Raw genomic sequence first — 19,443 nt, forward strand, 5'->3', positions numbered from 1 at the left:
CTACATCTATCTCGTAGTTGTGAAGAATATGTATTAAGGTTATAACAACCAACAAGAATGCACTTTTATGTAGAAATCCATGATTAAATCGAGTCTTCCTGACTAGTGATTTAAATCATGTTTTAAATCAAATCCACCCTGATCTAAATCATATATGAAAAACATTTTATTTTCTTCCCCTGCCCTCCAACTGAGCAAGTTATTTTGTTTCACACAGTAATTAACAAGTGAATGTGGCTATTTACCTAACAGTGGGAAGATTCAAATATCACAGTCAAATCTACCAGAGTAGTGAGCTCTAGTCTAGATCATCATTCCTTTGATAAAAATGCATCTTGGATTCTGAACTCAGATCAACAGTATGTCAAAGACAAAATTAAAATTCACTTTGCTGGGCTCGGTTTTTCATTTCTCTAGGCTGCTGGACCACAGGATATTTTCCTGTTTGGTCGAAGGATCCCCACCCACCCCCATTTCTGCCCCAAAGGTGACCTTTGAGGGAGATTTGACAGTCATGCTGGGCTCCTACTGGTATCAGGAGATGAACTGTGTTTTATCTTAATTGCTTTTCTGTGCGAGTAGCTCTTTTCCACTTGTTTTGGTTATAGGAGCCACAAAAGAATGGTCTGATCTCTAAAATCTTAGGAATCTCTCCGGGGGGTTTAAAGAACAACAGACATTTCTTAGTAAAAATCGCAGAAAAAAAAAAAACAAAAAAACTTTTTAAAATTAATTTAGTTGAATTTGTTGCAAGTGGTTATCTACTTTCCATATAAACAAATGCTGCTTCTACATTAATGCACAGATCAGCACTCAGTGAAAAAGTACAGCTGATCTGACTTTCTTAAAAGACGCCCTAGACATGGAAATCTGTAATATGTCCTGTCAGAGTAGTGTTACCCTAGCAAAGCAAGTAGTTACTGCAGCAGTTTGAAGACACGATGATGTAATTTCAACATTACTTTGTGAAGTTCCTTTCATTTTACTAGCTGTTCAATAGCAGAAAGTAACTGTCTCCTTCTGAGATCACTATAACCTTGATCAGACAAGCAACTGCTCTGCTGACTTTAGGAGAGGATATTATTAGTTACTATTTGTATCACTGTAGTACCTAGGAGACCTATTCATGAACCAGGACCCCATTTTGTTAGGTGCTGTACAAACAGAACAAAATTACAAGAGAACAGATTGATAGACAGAAAGATAGGGGGTAATATAAGGAAACAATGAGACAATATTGGTCAGCATGATAATCAGTGACACACCAGCAGCCTAACTCTTGACAACGTTCTTGAAGGCATCACAGAAAAGGAAATTTTTAAGGAGGGTTTTGAAGCATGATGAGGCTGCTTTGTGGATGTTTACAGGGGGCAGCATGGGAGAAAGCATGAAAGTGCTTGTTTGAAAATTGAACAAGTGTGCAACATTACCAAACTGACTTGTCTTACTTCATAATGCTGCATCACTTTGCTGGTTAGTTTCCTTCATTTATTTTTCTTACTCTTTCAAAAATATTAGAAGTTGAAATGAAATACACCCTTCTTAAATGTAGATATGGGAATTAGTAGAAGCATTATGGTAGCACCTTCTGGCTACAACCAAAATCAGGGCCCTATTATACTAGGCATTGTAGTAAAAGACAGAGCATGCCATAAAGAACTTACGATCTAAAGTAGACAAGACAGATAGCATTTGGGAGAAAGGAAGTATTCTCCCCATTTTACAGATGGGAAAAATGAGGTGTAGCCAGATTAAGAACAACTCTACAAACTTTTTCAGCATAGCTATGTTGGTCAGAAGTGTGAAGAAGTATAATCCCTGATCGATAAAGCCATGCCAGCAAAAGCCCTTAGTGAAGGGGGGGGGGGGAATAGGAGTGGTGCAGAAAGAGCTATACCAGCACAAGTGCAGTTTTGCCACAATAAACTGCAGCCACGCTATCAGATCTTTGCTGGAATAGTGTACAGGTATAGCTATGCAGGCAAAGTGCTCTTACCATAGACCTGGCCTAAGTGATTTGTCCAAAGCTCCACATGAAGTCTGTGACAAAGCCCAAGAATTGAACATAGATACTTCATCCTAACCCAGAAGATCGTTGTTCTTCTGTTTATATGCTTTCCATCCCTGCAGTGCTATCTTCTTGAATTTCAACAGTAAGTATTGAGTCAAAAGACTTAAGGAAACAACATCTTGGTTTTCCTGGTTGGAAATGGCAGATTTCAGTTCTTCAGCCACCTTCTTAAAGGCCACTCCACCCCGACTCTTCCACTTTCATTTTAAAATAGTAGAAATTGTTTGCTTTTTTATTCATTTTTTCTTTTAAAGTTGTTTTTCACCCAAACCTTATTCAGAAGAAGGAAGGATGCAGTCTCCCCTCTTCCCAGATGAAGCAATTATAAAAGTGATGAAAGAAGTTTCACACTCCACAAATCTGTTGCTTGTGCACATTCAAACTCTATGTGCTTACTTTACTGACAACTACAGGTTTTGTCTACTTTTGACTATGGGAAAGTGAGCTGGATTCTTTTCTGGCTCATTCAGAGTTGTTAGCCAAGTTCTAATTCAAAGTAGTTTTATTATCGGTACACAAGCCAGAACTACACAGATTGATTTTCAGATCCATGGCTGGGTTTGCAGCACTGGCAGTTAGAAAAGACATTTTTATTTATTTAGGAACTTATTTAATTTGATACAGAATTAACAGAGAAACATGGGATCCCACATGTATTTTTTCAAAATATAACTCTAGTTTAATTTCTTGGCTGATATACAAAATAATTTTCCTATGAACCTTTTTAGGGATCTAGCTCCTGCTGATCTGTGCGCCTCAACATTTCAGTTAAATAGTCTTAAATTACACACTGGCATTTGGAGTGAGACTATTTGCGGGAGAAATAGCCTCAGAGTTGGGTATGGCTGGAAGTTAAGAATGCTAAGAGCAATAATACAGCCTCCCTTATAGAACTTTACCTTAAAGAAGGTGAAACAATACTTCCAGTAGCTCATTTATTGGTGGAGATTCAGAAATTTGCCATGTTGTTGGTCCAAGTTACAATATGGTAGCCTTTGACATGGCTAAAATATGATTTGGTTTTAGCATGGATGTGAACAAACAGTAACGTTAATGGGTTCTGTTACCTTGCAATACAAAAGCTTTCTGTACCATGGAGGACCTTCTGTGAAATAAGTGGTTTGTTGCACGGTTTAAATGATGCTTTCATTCAATTTTCCCTTGTCCTCACTGTTTAAAGAAAAGTTAGGGTGCGTAATCTCTTGGTATGCACCCAATTGCCAACAGAACTTATTTATATGATACTTATTTATGGTATTAATCTGCATGGTATCAAAGTACCTCAAACACTGATGAAGCATGTTTCCAGCAAAAAACAGCCTCATAACACGAGCCATATAACGTAGTATGACTCAAGAGATACAATCTGTAAGAACTCTAATCTGCTGAATTTTTTATCTGCTGAATATTTATTTTTTTGTTTGTTTGTTTTTAATCAGACTACACCTCTACCCATTCTGCTAACGGTGCCAGCTTCTGCACCCTGATCGTCTATTTCTTTACAACCACATCAAGGGTTATATGTGAAAAAACCTTCCTAAGCTGCTGAGCAAAGCAAATAACCTTTCCTCATTTAACTCTCAGAAGTCTCACATCTTAATTGCTTTTTTGTAAGCATCAAGGAAGTCATCTATTATTTCTCACTAATCTTATGACTGTCCTCTCCTTTTATGTTGCAGGAAGGGGCAAAATATTGGGTGGAAAGGATGCAAGTTCAGTAGCACAGAAGCTGTATGTGGGGAGTAGATGGGGTAGAGGCAGGAGATGTACTGTGATTAGCCTAAACAAAACAAAAAAACCGCAACAAATGTGTTCCTATTACCATTGATAACTTTTCTTGGAAGCTAGATCCCTTTCCTTCATCTGTCTTTTTACTGTAAGTTTTTAGCAAAGGTAATTGGCATATACAATAAAATGTGATCAAATCATACTATAACACCCCATTGAACAGTTGCACAATTGTGTTACACATGTGTAAGTAAACACTGCATCAATGACATAATTAGTTGACAGTTTGTCAGGTTTCAATTATAAGCTAAACCTCTCACCCCCCACTTCTGGGGGAAACTGCAAATACAACCTAAGAAGTCTTTTGAACCAAAAAGGTCTCTGAACAAGAAGGAATTCTGAAATAAAATAGAGGGTAAAAAATATTTTGCTTGAAGTACAATTTGCTGTGCCCTCTGAAATCTCATCTATGGATTATAAATCTATTTCTTCTTGCAGACATTTAAAAAGGTATAACCACAGCCTAAATATACATCCCTAGTATTATTAAGTGATGTAATTCAGTCTACCTTTGTCCTACTTTTTCAAAATTAAAAGCATGGACAATGACCAGAGGGGCTGATTTCTTTATACGTGGGTCTGAACTTCCTGCTCAATCAAGTTGTGTATATTATGAATGAACTTCTCATTTACATACCAGATGAAATCCTTCACGCAGATCAGAGCTCCCATGGGGTACAGGACCCCAATAAGGTGCCACCAAGAGGAGCAACAGCATCTGAGAGGGATAACCTACAAGATGATCATGCATGGGGGGGGGGGAGCAGAGAATATCCCACATATGAGTTGTGTACAGATAACATTCAACACCCCTCCCTCCCCCGCAATTATTGATTAGTAACTACTCTTGTTGGTGATCTTATCAGTTTCTGAATAATTTAATCTTTCATTACAATGAAAACTATTTCTAGCCTTTATGGCTGCAAAAGATCACCTGACTCTGACAGATGTAATGCTATCTTCCAGATTCTGCAGACACAGACTGAAACATCACCAGGTGTGAACTGTGCTCTATTACTTTCAAAAAAAGAAAAGGAGTACTTGTGGCACCTTAGAGACTAACAGTACTCCTTTTCTTTTTGCGGATACAGACTAACATGGCTACTACTCTGAAACCTGTCTATTACCTTCAGTAGCATACAGGCAATGAGGCCAAATAAAGAAAATTCAGTTGCCAATATTTAACTTTCACTGATATTAACAGAATTAACAGTTACTTTGGGATTGTAATCAGAATTAGAGGATAGTGCAACCACTGTCTTCTCCCCCTTCTATATGAGTACAACATTTTCTGCTTTCAGGTAGCTTTTCCTGATGCAGTAACAACTGCTTTGATTAGTTTATATATAAATGTTCACAGTAATTATTCCATAATAGGGATTGGTTCATTTGGCCTAATGGTAGTGCAATAAAGAACACTGCATAGCTGAACAGTGGCACTTTCAGTTGAGTGATAATGTTGACGGGACTCCCCTTTGATTTCTGTCCAGTTCCAGTTTGGACATCTGAAGTGGAACCATCAGGAAAGTGGCAGTGGGATAAAAAATGGGAAGAGTGGACTCACAGAGAAGTCCCATTCCCACTTGAAAAAACTGATTAAGCATTTAACTTAAATATCACCATTTGGGGCTTGTTTTTTAAGTCTCAAGCTTACAAACACTCCCACAGGTGAGCTGCAGTTACAGTACAACTTCAGAGTTAGGAACACCAGAGTTACAAACTGACCAGTCAACCACACAACTGATTTGGAACCGGAAGTATGCAGTCAGGCAGCAGCAGAGATACTTAAAAAAAAAAAAAAAAAAAGGCAAACAGCACAATACTGTGTTAAACGTAAACTACTAAAAAATAAAGAGAGAGCATTTTTCTTCTGCTTAGGAAAGTTTCAAAGCTGTGTTAAGTCAATGTTCAATTGTAAACTTTTGAAAGAACCACCATAACATTTTGTTCAGAATTACGAACAACCTCCATTCCCAAGGTGATCATAACTCTGAGATTCTACTGTACTTTCATAACAAAGCTTAAGGATTTTCAATTCATGACCTTGTTTTTTAACCCTCAAACCTTCTGGAACAGTAGAGCATACTGTTTTCCTATGACATATTGTTATGGCACTGAAGAAGTCATCAATGAGCCACAGACCTTGGGAAAGCCTCACTGGCAAACTTCTGAGATGTAACGATCTTGATGTAAAAAAAAACCAAACAAATTCAAGTTACACTATCTTTTTAAAGGTGACCTACAGAAGGAAAATAATTGGATATGTGCGCCCTGTTTTGCTTTGTTATAATGTCTAAAGAAGGTTTTCATTATATTCGGTTTGTTTTTTACGTTACAAATTAAGGGCATGTCTAACCTGGAAGACAACACAAGAACTAGGAGTGAAAGTTCAGCAAATTGAGAGGTGAAGACGGTTTAAGTGCAATGACTAATCTTTTGGAGAAATAATATTTTTGTTAAAGATTACTAACCCCTGTTCTCTTCAATTAATGTGTGAGTTTGTTTATATATATATATATCCATCCCAAAATCTCTGACACCCATAATCCAGCTCGCAAAACTGGGGAAGAATGAACTGTTTCTGATATTTCTAAAGTAAAAAGACAAGCATAAAGAAAACCATTTAAAAAAAGTTTTTCAGGACTCTTGTATAACTCAGAAAAGTTAACCTCAAAAGCCTTTTAAAAAACCTTTACAGATCTTTAAACTCTGTTTGTTTACATCTTTAGACTTTACATTAAGTCAATTTAAAATACTGATATCAAAAAATTCTAACTTTTTTTTACTCCATATCCTCAGGAATAACATCTTCTGAGAACAGTGTTGTATACTCTAAATGCTAGATACTGGTCCAGCACTGAAAAGACAGACTTGTGAGCCCACGTCCGCACCTAGTGCCCAGAACAGTAAAGTCTACAAGAATGAGCAGAAAAAGTAGCTATAAACTTCTCCTTGTACATATTCAGAGTCAACTTACTTTTCACTCGTTAGCACTGTACAGCCAATTCAGCTACAGAAATGTGAGCTAGTTTCTTTTCTGTTTCATAAGTATACAGATAATCTTCACAGAGCTTCGTTAATATATTAGTCATGATTCATGCAGCAGAAAAACACAATTTGACCTATAGATTCCAGGTTGAATTTGCAGGGTCAGCAAGTTAATAAGAAGGCCATCTTTCCTTTCTGACACCGAAGCCACTGAGACATAAACATGGAAACATACATATGTCGTCTTCTAGGTCCCAATACAGTAAAGCACTTAAGCACATAAGTAATTTTAAGAATGTGAACAGTCCAACAGAAGTCAACTGGATTTCTCACATGATTAAAGTTAAGCACATGCTTACATGCTTTGCTGGACAGAGGCCATAATTGCTTATCAGAATGTAATGACACTTTATATTTGAATTTCCTGGGTTTTGCAATGAAAACTACATTTTAACAGGTTAAAATTCATTTTTAGAAATCAAGACCTCCTTACAGATATTGCAAACATCTTTAATTAGTAAAACTGAGAATTAAGAGTCAAATTTACTTTTCACTATTTTTGCATACTTTTGGCATTTCTCTAAACTCCAACACTGAAACTAGACTAGTCAGAGTTCCTTTGGTTTATATTAAGATCTGATTCAATTTCATTTTCAGATACCCTTTCATTACTAAAACCATAAGGAACATAAGGATAGCCATACTGGATCAGACCAAACATCCATCTAGCCCGGTATCCTGTCTTCCAACAGTGGCCTATGCCAGGTGCCCCAAAGGGAATGAAGAGAACAGGTAATCATCAAGTGATCCATCCCATCGCCCATTCCCAGTTTCTGGCAAACAGAGGCTAGGGACACCATACCTGCCCATCCTGGCTAATAGTCACTGATGGACCTATCATCCATGAATTTATCAAGTTCCTTCTTCAACCCTATTATATAGTCTTGGCCTTCACAACATACTCTGGCAAAGAGTTCCACAGACTGACTGTGTGTTGTGTGAAGAAATACTTCCTTTTGTTTGTTTTAAGCCTGCTGCCTATTAATTTCATTTAGTGACCCCTAGTTCTTGTGTTACGAGGAGTAAACAACACTTCCTTCTTTACTTTCTCCATACCAGTCATCTTTTTTCCAAGCTGAAAAGTCCCAGTCTTATTAATTTCTCCTCATATTGCACCCATTCCATACCCCTAATAATTTTTGTTGCCCTTTTCTGAACCTTTTCCAATTCCAAAATATCTTTTTTGAGATGGGGCAACCACATCTGTACGCAATAGTCAAGATGTGGGTGTACCATGAATTTATATAGAGGCAATATGATATTTTCTGTCTTATTATCTATTCCTTTCTTAATAATTCCCAACATTGTTTGCTTTTTTGACTGCCACTGCACACTGAGTGTATGTTTTCAGAGAACTAGCCACAATGACTCCAAGATCTCTTTTTTGAGTCGTAACAACTAATTTAGACCCCATCATTTTATATGTATAGTTGGGATTATGTTTTCCAATGTGCATTACTTTCCATTTATCAACACTGAATTTCATCTGCCATTTTGTTGCCCAGTCACCCAGTTCTGAGAGATACTTTTGTAGCTCTTTGCAGTCTGTCTGGCACTTAACTATCTTGAGTAGTTTTGTATCATCTGCAAATTTTGCCACCTCACTGTTTACCCCCTTTTCCAGATCATTTATGAATATACTGAATAGGACTGGGCCCAGTACAGACCCCTGATGGACACCACTATTCACCTCTCTCCATTCTGAGAACCGACCATTTATTCCTACTGTGTTTCCTATCTTTTAGCCAGTTACTGATCCATGAGAGTACCGTCCCTCTTATCCCATGACCACTTACTTTGCTTAAAAGCCTTTACTGAGGGAATCTGTCAAAGGCTTTCTGAAAATCTAAATTCACTATATCCACTGGATCCCTTTGTCCACATGTTTGTTGACCCCCTCAAAGAATTCTAATAGATAAGTGAGGCATGATTTCCCTTTACAAAAACCATGTTTACTATTCCCAAACAAATTATGTTCATCTATATGTCTGACAATTTTGTTCTTTAGTATAGTTTCAACCAGTTTACCGGATACTGAAGTGAGGCTTACTGGCCTGTAATTGCCAGGGTCACCTTTGGAGCCCTTTTTAAAAATTTCCTTCACTTTAGCTATCCTCCAGTCATTTGGTACAGAAGCTAATTTAAATGATAGGTTATAGGCTGCAGTTAGTAGTCCTGCAATTTCATATTTCAATTCCTTCAGAACTCTTGGATGTATACCGTCTAGTCCTGGTGTCTTATTACTATTCAGTTTATCAATTTGTTCAAAAACCTCCTGTAATGACACCTCAATCTGGGACAGTTCCTCAGACTTGTCACCTAAAAAGAATGGCTCAGGTTTGGGAATCTCCCTCATATCCTAAATTGTGAAAAACGATGCAAAGAATTTATTTAGTTTCTCCACAATGACCTTATCGTCTTTGAGTGCTCCTTTAGCATCTGAATCGTTCAGCAGCCCCACTGAAATGTTTACTGTAAACACAGGGGAGTACTTATTTGATTAAAAACTCTCATTAGAATTATTATTCTCTCATCTTTGAAGAAAACACTTCTATTGTCTTTGGTCAAATTTGACTCTAAGTTTAGTTTTGGTAAAACTTTATTTTTACAAAACCTGAGTTTCCCTTTCTACTACTAGAGAGAACTTATATAGTCCTTTTCCCCTGAAGATTTCAGCAATCAATTTAAACACCTGTTAAAAACTACTGTTCATATATCAACCAAAAAACAAGGCCAGAAAACATCCTTTTTAATGTAGACCTCAAAACAGGTTTCTATACACCAACAACTGAAAAAAACCCAATAAGGGACCTGATAAAATATATGTTAAATAAGTTACAAATTTCTGCTGAAACAGCGATCTAAATTGCCTGTTTACTGGATGTGAAATTTTAGAATTATTTTTGGACTGTATACTATTTGGGACAGAGACTCTTCCAACTGGGCAGTACAGTTGTGCAATAGCACTTCTCACCCTTCCCCGCATTTTGGTTCCCTCTCCTTTTAAATGTTCTTGCTAGTCTTATGAATTCAAGAATTCGCCCCCTTATCATGAATGCTTATGAAATCCCCTCCTACCTATACCACAACATTACTCAGAGAGCCATGGAAAGACGATCTCCCTATGTAGCCGTGACACGCATTGTCTAGGTATCATGAAATACAGCAACACTTGGTGAACTGCATTTCATGGACCTACAGCCAAACAAACCAACAAACATTCTCAGTTCACCAGCACCCTTTCAGGCACTATACTATATTTAAGGAGGCTTTACACTTTGTACCTTGGAATTATTACAGTGATGGGCACTTTACTGAAGGGACAGTCAACTTAAAGTTGACAGAAGTGAGATTTTTGACTTATAATATTATATTATTATACCTGAAAGATGTTGGAGGAAAAACATCTTTAAAAATGTGAAGATGTGATCATAAAACCACAAAAATCTGCAAAAAAACAGAGGGACTTTTGCATATGAAAAATAAACCAGATTTCAAGTTGACCGTCTCCATTTAAAGCACTGACGATTTCAGTGAACCGAGGACTAAATTGCCAGGGCCACACATAACATGGCAGGAGCTGCACAAGCTTCCCCACAGAGCTCTGCCAAGGCACTAGCATCTTGACCTAAGGCATCTTTTATAGAGACCAATTACTTGAATAACAAACAGCAACTCATGCCAAAGTGAACATTTTTATGGTGTGGATCAACAGACACTAGGATCAAGGATGGAACTAAACTTATTCTCATTTGTGACCAAAATAGCATTTGAACCCAGATTTCCACAAGTAAAAACCTAGGGCAGTAAATCCCTGAATTAAACAATAGTCAGATTCATTTTATAAAAAGAATGAACATTTGTTACAAATACTGTATATTCAGTTGCAGTAAGACTGTACTTCCCAAGATGTAAGAAGGCATTTACAATGTGACAAAATAATTAAATAAAAGTTATGGACACACCTTTGTTTTACCCAATTCTTACACAACTTTTGCTAAACCGATAAACTCAAAAAATCTTATGACATTAGAATAGGCCTGACTAACATTTAATTAATCATGGTTATTATAGTTACATAAAGTTTATATTTAATTCATCTTTGGGAAGCAGATGCTTAATAATCTGAATTCCACTAAAATGGCAAAGTGTAATAAGATCTCCCTTTTATCGACAGCTGCGGTCTAAAACATATAAATTGCATAAGTTTACAAATTAAACCACGCCCAACTGAAATCTTTAAGAAGTATTTTGTGGCCAGCTTTAAAAGGCTGGTCTTAGCAAGAAAGTGACTCAGTTTAACTGTGTTTAAACTATACTCTAGGTAAGAAACAATCAGCTTGATTTCACGGGGGGGGGGGGGGGGGGGATGATGACACTTTGTATAATATACTGCTTGTAATGGAATTTGCATCAAACTATCAAGTGAATGCCTGTTCAGACATGTTAACTTCAACCAACTCTCACCAATCCCTTGATATCTCCATCCTCCTCCTTTGAGTTTTTCACTGAAACATCTCTACAAACCTTGCCACAGAAAGCCCAATAAATACTTATATTTTCCATATATTCACTTTTAAAAAAAGAATAAAAGCACTGAATACTGACCACGAAAAGCTAAGATTTACCAGATAACTACTTTCCAGAGGACTAAGCCTATTATCAAGAGTTAGGCCTTGTCTACATTAGAAAGGATTTCAGAGTAACAGACGTGTTAGTCTGTATTCGCAAAAAGAAAAGGAGGACTTGTGGCACCTTAGAGACTAACCAATTTATTTGAGCATGATCTTTCGTGAGCTACAGCTCACTTCATCAGAAAGGGTTTGCCAGTATAGCTGTATACACCAGAAGCATCTTATACCAGCAAAAGTGTTCCCCAACAAAAACAACAACAAAATAAGTTATACTAGCAAAAGAACTTTTCCCCCCTAGTCTAACTGTATCTACCCTAGGGCTTTTGCCAGCAAAACTGTGTTGGCTAGGGGTATGATTTTTTCTAGTCCACTAGCTATGCCAGCAAAACTGAGTGTAAACTAGGACTTGGATACAAGAAACAAGGGGGCAGGTTAGAGGAGACCCCATAAAGCAAGCGAGATTCAGGGACAAAATACTTGTGAGATGCCTAATCCCTACTGCAGGGAAGGATGAAATTTCTATCAAAATGTTTTTCTTCTTCAAGGGCTCCATGTTTATGGATGCTGACAGGAAGAATTTGATACTAAACACGAAGCTCCTATCCCTCCTCACCCCAACTGTTGGAAGGGAGCAGGAGCTTAAAGAAGGGTCTTTGCTACTTCACGTCTCCCGCAACCCCAATTTTCTCACTCCTCTTTCTTCTGAATAACTCTCCAGTTCTTGCCTCTGCTGCTGTTCATAGCTTTCCCAAGCAGGAGGAGGAATGTGAAACTGACACAGAAAGAACTGTGTGAAACTGACACAATTCTTGATAGTTGCTTCCCACAGGTTTTAATAGCAGTGAACCTTGTTAGTTTCACATTACCAAGGCTTGGCAAAGCCTGGATCAGCAGCAGCACAGGCACTGGAAAAATCTTTCTGAAGACACCAAAAAATACTGCACGGGTCCACATTTGGAAGGCCCTCTCTCACGGTCATAAGATTATAAAGCTTTATTTTATAAACGAAATCTTAAATTTTGAAGACATTGATGACTTAGGCCCCACGTCAGGGAAATCTTTCCCCTAATCACTGGTGAATTGTGTGTGGAGCTTGAAGCCTTTCTGCCCCCAATGTCTTTCCTTTTAAGATAGGCATCTGCTTCAAAGAATAACTACTTTGTAGGAAATACTGGGCCCTAAACTGTAATGTTATCACAATATGATTCTCAACAAGCAAAAGACTTTCTAACTTGTCAAAGGACACACCAACCCTAAAACTAGTCCCTCATAAGCAAGACAGCAAAGTTGAGGGTCCCTTATTGTTCACCAGTATGTATGTCAAAGAAACGCTTATCAGATCAGTTTTTTCAAAACTATTAATTTGCAGCACATCCTAAACATCTCTCTGGCTAGTACAGTTCATGTTGGTTGCAGAAAAAAAAAAAATTCTCAGCCCACATCTCTGACATTTAAAAAAACAAAACCAGCCAAGATTACCAAGTACGTCAATGGGCAATAGTTTTACAAGGGGCCTAATCTCTCCCACTCACTCTTAACATGGGAAATGAGACAGCATATGCTTCATCTATGTAACCTTTGCTTTGGTTCCCAAAATTGTTTTTGAAGACCTTAATATGTAACTCTAACTTGAAATGGTTCGCCTTGGGAGGCGAGCGTGGAGGAGGCGGCGGCTGCTATGAAAATAAGAAATCACTATCTGGGAGTGTTTATGCAGCGACCCTTGGTGGGGTGGGGTGCTTTATAAATAGATGTGTTTCTTAATGGTGCCCTGCCCCAAGTGCTGTGCGGCGGCTGCTGTGTGTTTATAACCATTATTAATGGAGCTCGGCTGGCTAGGAGCGCTGCTGGGTTGTTACTTGCAGCATGCCCGGGGCCGCTCTCACCCAGGGGAGCGGAAGGGGGGGGCGCGTCACCCCGCTATCCCCCACTCCGCAATGCGGGGCTGGCGCCCTGGGGACAAGACCCTGGTCACCTTCAGCCCCTTAAGTGCAGCATCCCAGGCAGGGGCAGACTCGCTCGCAGAGCCCGCCTCGATGCTGGCTGCGGCCCGCGATGGCAACTCCGCGGGGGGCGGGAGGGGGGGGTGTCACACACCCCGCCCGCCTCTCTCCGTAACCCCGAGCGGGCCGCCCCCGCTTGTTTACAGGCCCCGGGGCCCAGGCGGCGGCGCGGCCCTCAGCGCCCTAGCGTACTCCGCCCCGCCGCCTCCCGCTCGGCCCGCCTGGCCCGCCTCCCCACTCGAGCCCCGCACTGCGCAGCAGCACTTACTTACCCCGCGGCGGCGGCCAAAGGCACCGGCTCTCCGGGGAGCGCAGGGGGGGCAGGGCCGCGCTCCGAGCGGGCCGGGGTAGGGAGGGATCCGCGGCGGGGCTGGGCCGGCGGGCCGGCGGCCTCGCTTCAGTTCATTCACAGGCAGCTGCGGAGAGCGGCTCTCTGGCCAGGGGGAACCAAGAGCTCATCCCCTCCTCCCGCTCCCGCCCCCACCCCGCTCGCTCGCGCTCTCTCTCTCTCGCCCTGCCGCGAGCCCAGCGCCGCCCGCCGCCGACTCGCGCAGACCCCGCTCCCCTCCCTGAGCGGCACACGCGCGCTCCCGAGCCGCCGCCGCGCGCGCGCGCTCTCTCTCTCTCTCCTGCCACCCTGCTGTGTGCGGCGCGCGCGCTCTCTCTCTCTCTCCTGCCACCCTGCTGTGTGCGGCGCGCGCGCGCGCTCCCCGCCGTCCCCTCGCCAGCGCGCACGCGGCTCCTTCCTCCTCTCTAAAGCCTGGGCTCAGGACAGCTGCGACTATTGCTGGTGCACCGTAAAGAGCCCGGATGTTGGTTGAGCTCGGAGAACTGCAAGGGGGGAGGGGGAGCAGACTGTTGAGCTATTACATCACCTCCCGGCTCCCTACTGCGCATGTGCTGCCCGGGGTTCTGGCGGGGAGGGTGGTGTGTGTGTGAGAGAGCGCGAGAGGCGCTGCGCGTGGGGGGATGGGCGGTAGAACCGCCCCACTCCTTGGGCGGGGGAGATAGCAGCTCTACCCGGTGTGGAGCAGCCAGCCAGGACACAGAACCCCTCCCCCCAGCATGCTCTCAGGCGGGAAATGGGGGAGAGACACTGTACAGCGACTCCCCCCACACACACACACACACGCTGCCCCTCAGGGGATCAGTGACCTATGCTGCTGTGTGGTGTAGCAAGCTCAGACTGTTGTGATCAAGATACTCGCCTGCTTTGAGGCTGTGGCTGGGGACTGAGTGTAACATGCATGGGGAAACCGTTTCTCAGTCCCCAGAGGGGAAAAGAGACTGTACCACACAGCAAAATCTACATCCTGCTCAATACATACACCATCCCCACAGGGAAGGTACTCTGTAACGTACACAAAAATTATACATGCACACCATTCTCAATAACAACCCCTGTACACAAGCACACCACTCCCAGTAACACTTTCCTCCCCTCCCCCATATTGCTCACAGTAACATCTCCCTGAGATAAAATATAAAATCCCCAACAGGGCTAACAAGCTAATATGGGCTCAGGTGGCCCTACGCCAAGGCTCATATGAGAGATGTCAGAATTGCAGGGAGGAGCTTAAAAGAAAGAAATTCAGCTCCAACTAGTGAGGAGAGTAGGTCCTGAGTTCATCCAGTTCTACTTTGTCTCTGACTATGATCCCACAACTGAGGACTTTTTCATGAAGATTTGCTTCAGATGGTAGCCATGTTAGTCTGTATCAACAAGAACAACAAGGAGTCCTTATGGTCTCTAAGTCTCTAAGGTGCCACAAGGACTCCTTGTTTATTTTATGAAGATTTGTAGCATTGATGGGACCCTGACCCAGTTAAACTTCCTGGACATGGCAGGGCAGGAGGAGTTTTGAGGCCTGTGGAAGCAGTACATGTGCCCGGGGAAGGGTTCCTGCTCATTTGTGCCATCAGTGACCACAGGAGCTTCAATGAGATCAGCAAGTTCCACACTCAAACCCTGCAGATCAAAGACCAGGATTAGTTTCCCATGATCCTTGTGGGCAACAAGATCAACTTGGACCTACAGCAGCAGGTGCCCAAACAGGAGGCGTTGGCCTTAGCCCAGGAGAATTGCATCCCCCTACCCGGAGGGTACTGCCTCAACATGAATGAGTCCTTCCACAACGTCATCAGAGCCCTCAGGAGGTCCCAGGAGCTGGAGAACCCCCCTGTTCACACAGTGTACCCCTCCAAATAAAGAGTCTGAGAACTGCCCCTGCTGCATCCTCTACTGAGAGGGGTGCTCCTCCCCCACAACCTCTTCACCCTAACACTGTGGAGGAAGAGAGAAGCCCACCCTGAATTCTCCTGGTGGCTGGGGGGCCAATGGGAGAGGTGTGAAATATTCTATAGCTGTGTGTATATATTTACAAATAGCTATATTATGGGGGGGGCAGATGATGGGAGCCCGGGTAATATTTTGGGATGAAGCAAGACAAGGATTCCTCAGCCAATTGATGGATAGCAACCCTGGAGGGAGGATGAATCAACTGAATCAACTTATATTGGAACTGCATCTTGACCTTAGCTAGGGAACCTAGTTGGGCCCACAGCTTTACAGAATTATTCTGAGGGAACAGAGGGAAGCATTCAGGAAGGGGTGGACTATTTGGGCTCAGCCAGAGGGCTGAGCCTCTTAGGATTGGGCTGGTGCGCTGAACACTTGGTCACTGCAGAGCAGAGGCCTAAATGAGTTCTGGGGCCTGGTTTAGGACCTATGGGTGCCCTAGTGTGTAGACACATCAGTGACAAAATGGTAGACACTGCAGGCATGACCTTCCCACCCCTGGAGAAGTGAGTGGGAGGACTGATTGACCCAGAATGTTGAACAACCTAGGCCTAAGTGTTTGGTTTCGTAAGACAATGGCTACATGGACCTAGAGCATTTTCTGAAGTGGATGACTAAAAGCCCAGGCCGAGACTCAGACTGGAGTCGAGGTGTCCAAACTCATCTTGGTGGAGCATTTTGCCCACATGCTCCTGGCTCGGGGGTAGAGATTGGGTACTCAGACACTGTCCTGAGACACTAGCCAGTGTAGTCTGTCTTATGGAAAACTATCTGGCTGCTGAAGTGGCTTTGGCTGTGTCATACCAGAGACCACCTGAAGCCACTGGGGTCCCTCTATTCAAAGGAGAACCTAGTTGGGCAATTTGCAGCCTGATGGTCCAGTGTTGGGCACAGAAGTGCCAGCCCCTAGGGGACCCAGCGGGCCACAGGGCCCTGGATTGGCTCCCTGTGGAAAACCCTGTCACCCTGGGCCCGAGCCCAGACAAAGGCTTCTGGGACTACCCCAGTCTCTTCTTCAGGAAAATAAGGGGGTGGATGCAGACAAGTCACAAAGGAAGGAGTCACCTTGAATATTAGGCACAAGGCTGGAGCCCAGCATGCCAGCTGTGGGAGTTTGCTCCTTGTGTGGGTGCACAGGACACTTGTCCCACTCTAGGCCACATGTGGAGTATGATTATGGACAGATGTGGATGATGGAAAGTCAAGCCCATAAACAGACCCTGACTAAACTAACTATCTATATTTGGATAAACGGGACAGAGATGAAAGGCCTGGTGGATTCTGGGTGTGATCAAAACCTGATTTGGGATGACTTAGTTTCCCTCAGGGCTATGAGGTTTGGGACCATCTTTCTGCAGTGTATTCATGGGAACTTTAAATGTTATCCCAGTGCTCACATGCAATTGACAGCAAACATGAAGTCCCTTATAATGGAGCTGCCCCAGATGCTAGCCTACACCATTATCTTGAGATGGGACTGGGAGCATTTCTCAGAGGTACTGGGAAAATTTAAGCCCTCAGAGGGGTAAACTGAGGAGACTCTGGGAAGTGGAGTCTGGATATTGGCAGGTATAGGTGAGGAGCTGGACCCTGAAGACTGGGGTCCAGCCCAGCAGAATCTCCCACAGAGGTTCACCCTAATGATGAAACAATATTGGATACCCCTACTGGACCCTGAAGGGGGAGGGCATCATAACTAAAGGGACTGACTTCATGAGAGATCAGAGGAAGGGCAAAACCCTGAGCTGAGCCTATGACCCTCTTTCAGCGGTCAACAGTGAGGTAATAGGCCCACATCAAGCAGAGCAGTACCCTCAGTTTGAGCTTCAGGCAGAGCAACTGTACCATCTGGAGAAAGATTGTTGGATGGTTGAAACTTGATTGCAAGTCCTTGTTCCCTGGCTTCATCAGCGCGAGGTTATCTGACTGGCTCACGCTTTCCCTTCTGTGGCCATGAGAAGACCCTGGCCAGGATTCTGGACCACTTCTACTGGATCAGGATTTATCAAGAGGACAAAGACTTCTGCAGCCCGTGTCCTGAGTGCCAACTCATAGGACCTTAAGGGGTGGGCAAAGCCTGTCTAGTTCCACTCCCTGTAGTAAGTGTCCCATTTGAAATAATGGGGATGGATCTAGTTGGACCTTTAGAAAAGAGTACATATTAGTAATAGTGATTATGCCTCCAAATATCTGGAGGCAATCCTGCTACACTCCCACTCATGCAAAGATTATTGCAATGGAACTGCTAAAGATCTTTTCCAGAGTTGGGGTACCTATGACGATCATCACCATTCAAGGCACCAACTTCATATCTCATCTGTTGAAGGAGGTGTGTGATCTATTAAAAATAAAAATACTGTGTATGTATGTCTATCGTCTGCAAATTGAAGATCTGATTGAATGGTTTTATCAGACCTTAAAAAGGATGTTGAAAAAGTGTATTGCTGTGGACCCCTGCCAGTGGGATCAGCTGATCCCTCCCTTTTATTGTCTATTTGAGAGGTTTCCTAGTCATCTAGTCCCCATTCAGACAATCCCAGCGTCTTCTTCCTCTAATCCATAAGATGTGTGAGGAACAAACTCCTAGAACAGATAATGTTGTACAGTATATACTAAAGCTCCAGGAGAGGCTCAAGACCCTAGGGACCTTCACCAAAAAAACCCCTCCTTGGTGCTCAGCAGTCTCAGGAGTGAGCCAATATCAAAGCTATTCTCTAAATGGCAAGGACCATATGAAGTAGTCCATCACATAGGGCTAGTTAATTATGAGATCTGATAACCTGACAAGAGGATCTACCATATTAACCTCCTGAAACCCTGGAAGGAGCAGGAGAGCTCATTTATCACTCCTTATTCCTCTGAGCCAGAGCAGTGGCCCCAAGCATCCGCCTCCCCAAACCCTGACCCCATGCAGTTGGGGAGAGAACCTAGACCTGGAGCCAAGGGCCTAAGTGAGACACCTATTGAATGGCTTCACAATGATGTGTTCATCACAGCCAAGATAGATTCATCATGTTCAACGCCATGTCCAGATGAAGCCAGGGTAAAATATCAGGGAGAACCCTTATCTCCAAAAAAATGCAGGATGCAGTGAAACAGGAGCTCTGTGCCATTGGAACTAGGGTCATCGAAGAATCCCAAACCAACTGGCGAAACCCAGTGGTACTGATCCCTAAACTGGGTGGTGTTATGTAGTTCTGCATAGGTTTGAGAAAAATCATTGCTATCTCCAAATCTGATTCCTAGCCCATGCCCCAAGTGGATAAATTACTAGCCTGGCTGGGTGCGGCCCAGTATATTATAATATTAGAGCTTCCAAGGGATACTGGCAGATTCTACTCACACTGGAATCACATAAGAACTGTTTTTGCTACTCTGTTTGGCATATATCACTTTAGGACTATGCCCTTTGGCTTCCATGGCATCGTAGTGATGTTCCAATAGCTCATAGACTAAGTCCTCCAACCACATGGTTCGTATGCTGGAGCTTATTTAGATGTTGTGGTTATCTATAGTCAAGACAGGGAGGCCCACCTAGAGCAGGCTGCCACTGTCCTTTGATCCCTGTGGGAGGCTGGCCTAACTGCAAACCTACCAAAG

The 19,443-nt window shown here is 42.6% G+C and overlaps 1 protein-coding gene and 1 pseudogene across 3 annotated transcripts in view; one reads left to right on the forward strand and one right to left on the reverse strand.

Annotated features, from left to right (window-relative positions):
- The window catches only part of PPM1A (protein phosphatase, Mg2+/Mn2+ dependent 1A), a 53,815-nt gene extending 39,543 nt beyond the window's left edge, over nt 1-14,272 (reverse strand). The window contains exon 1 of one of the 3 annotated variants that reach the window (XM_077819530.1): nt 13,817-14,272. The gene's annotated coding sequence lies outside the window, so the exon portion shown is untranslated. Of the gene's footprint in view, nt 1-4,496; nt 4,564-13,816 lie in introns of those variants that run through there. The other 2 variants (XM_077819529.1, XM_077819531.1) reach the window with 2 other exon arrangements.
- On the forward strand, nt 13,479-15,790 carry LOC144266584 (ras-like protein 2 pseudogene; annotated as a pseudogene).
- The last annotated feature ends 3,653 nt before the right edge of the window (nt 15,791-19,443 follow it).

Source organism: Eretmochelys imbricata, chromosome 6, assembly GCF_965152235.1.
Source record: "Eretmochelys imbricata isolate rEreImb1 chromosome 6, rEreImb1.hap1, whole genome shotgun sequence".
In the NCBI taxonomy this organism is placed as follows: domain Eukaryota; kingdom Metazoa; phylum Chordata; order Testudines; family Cheloniidae; genus Eretmochelys; species Eretmochelys imbricata.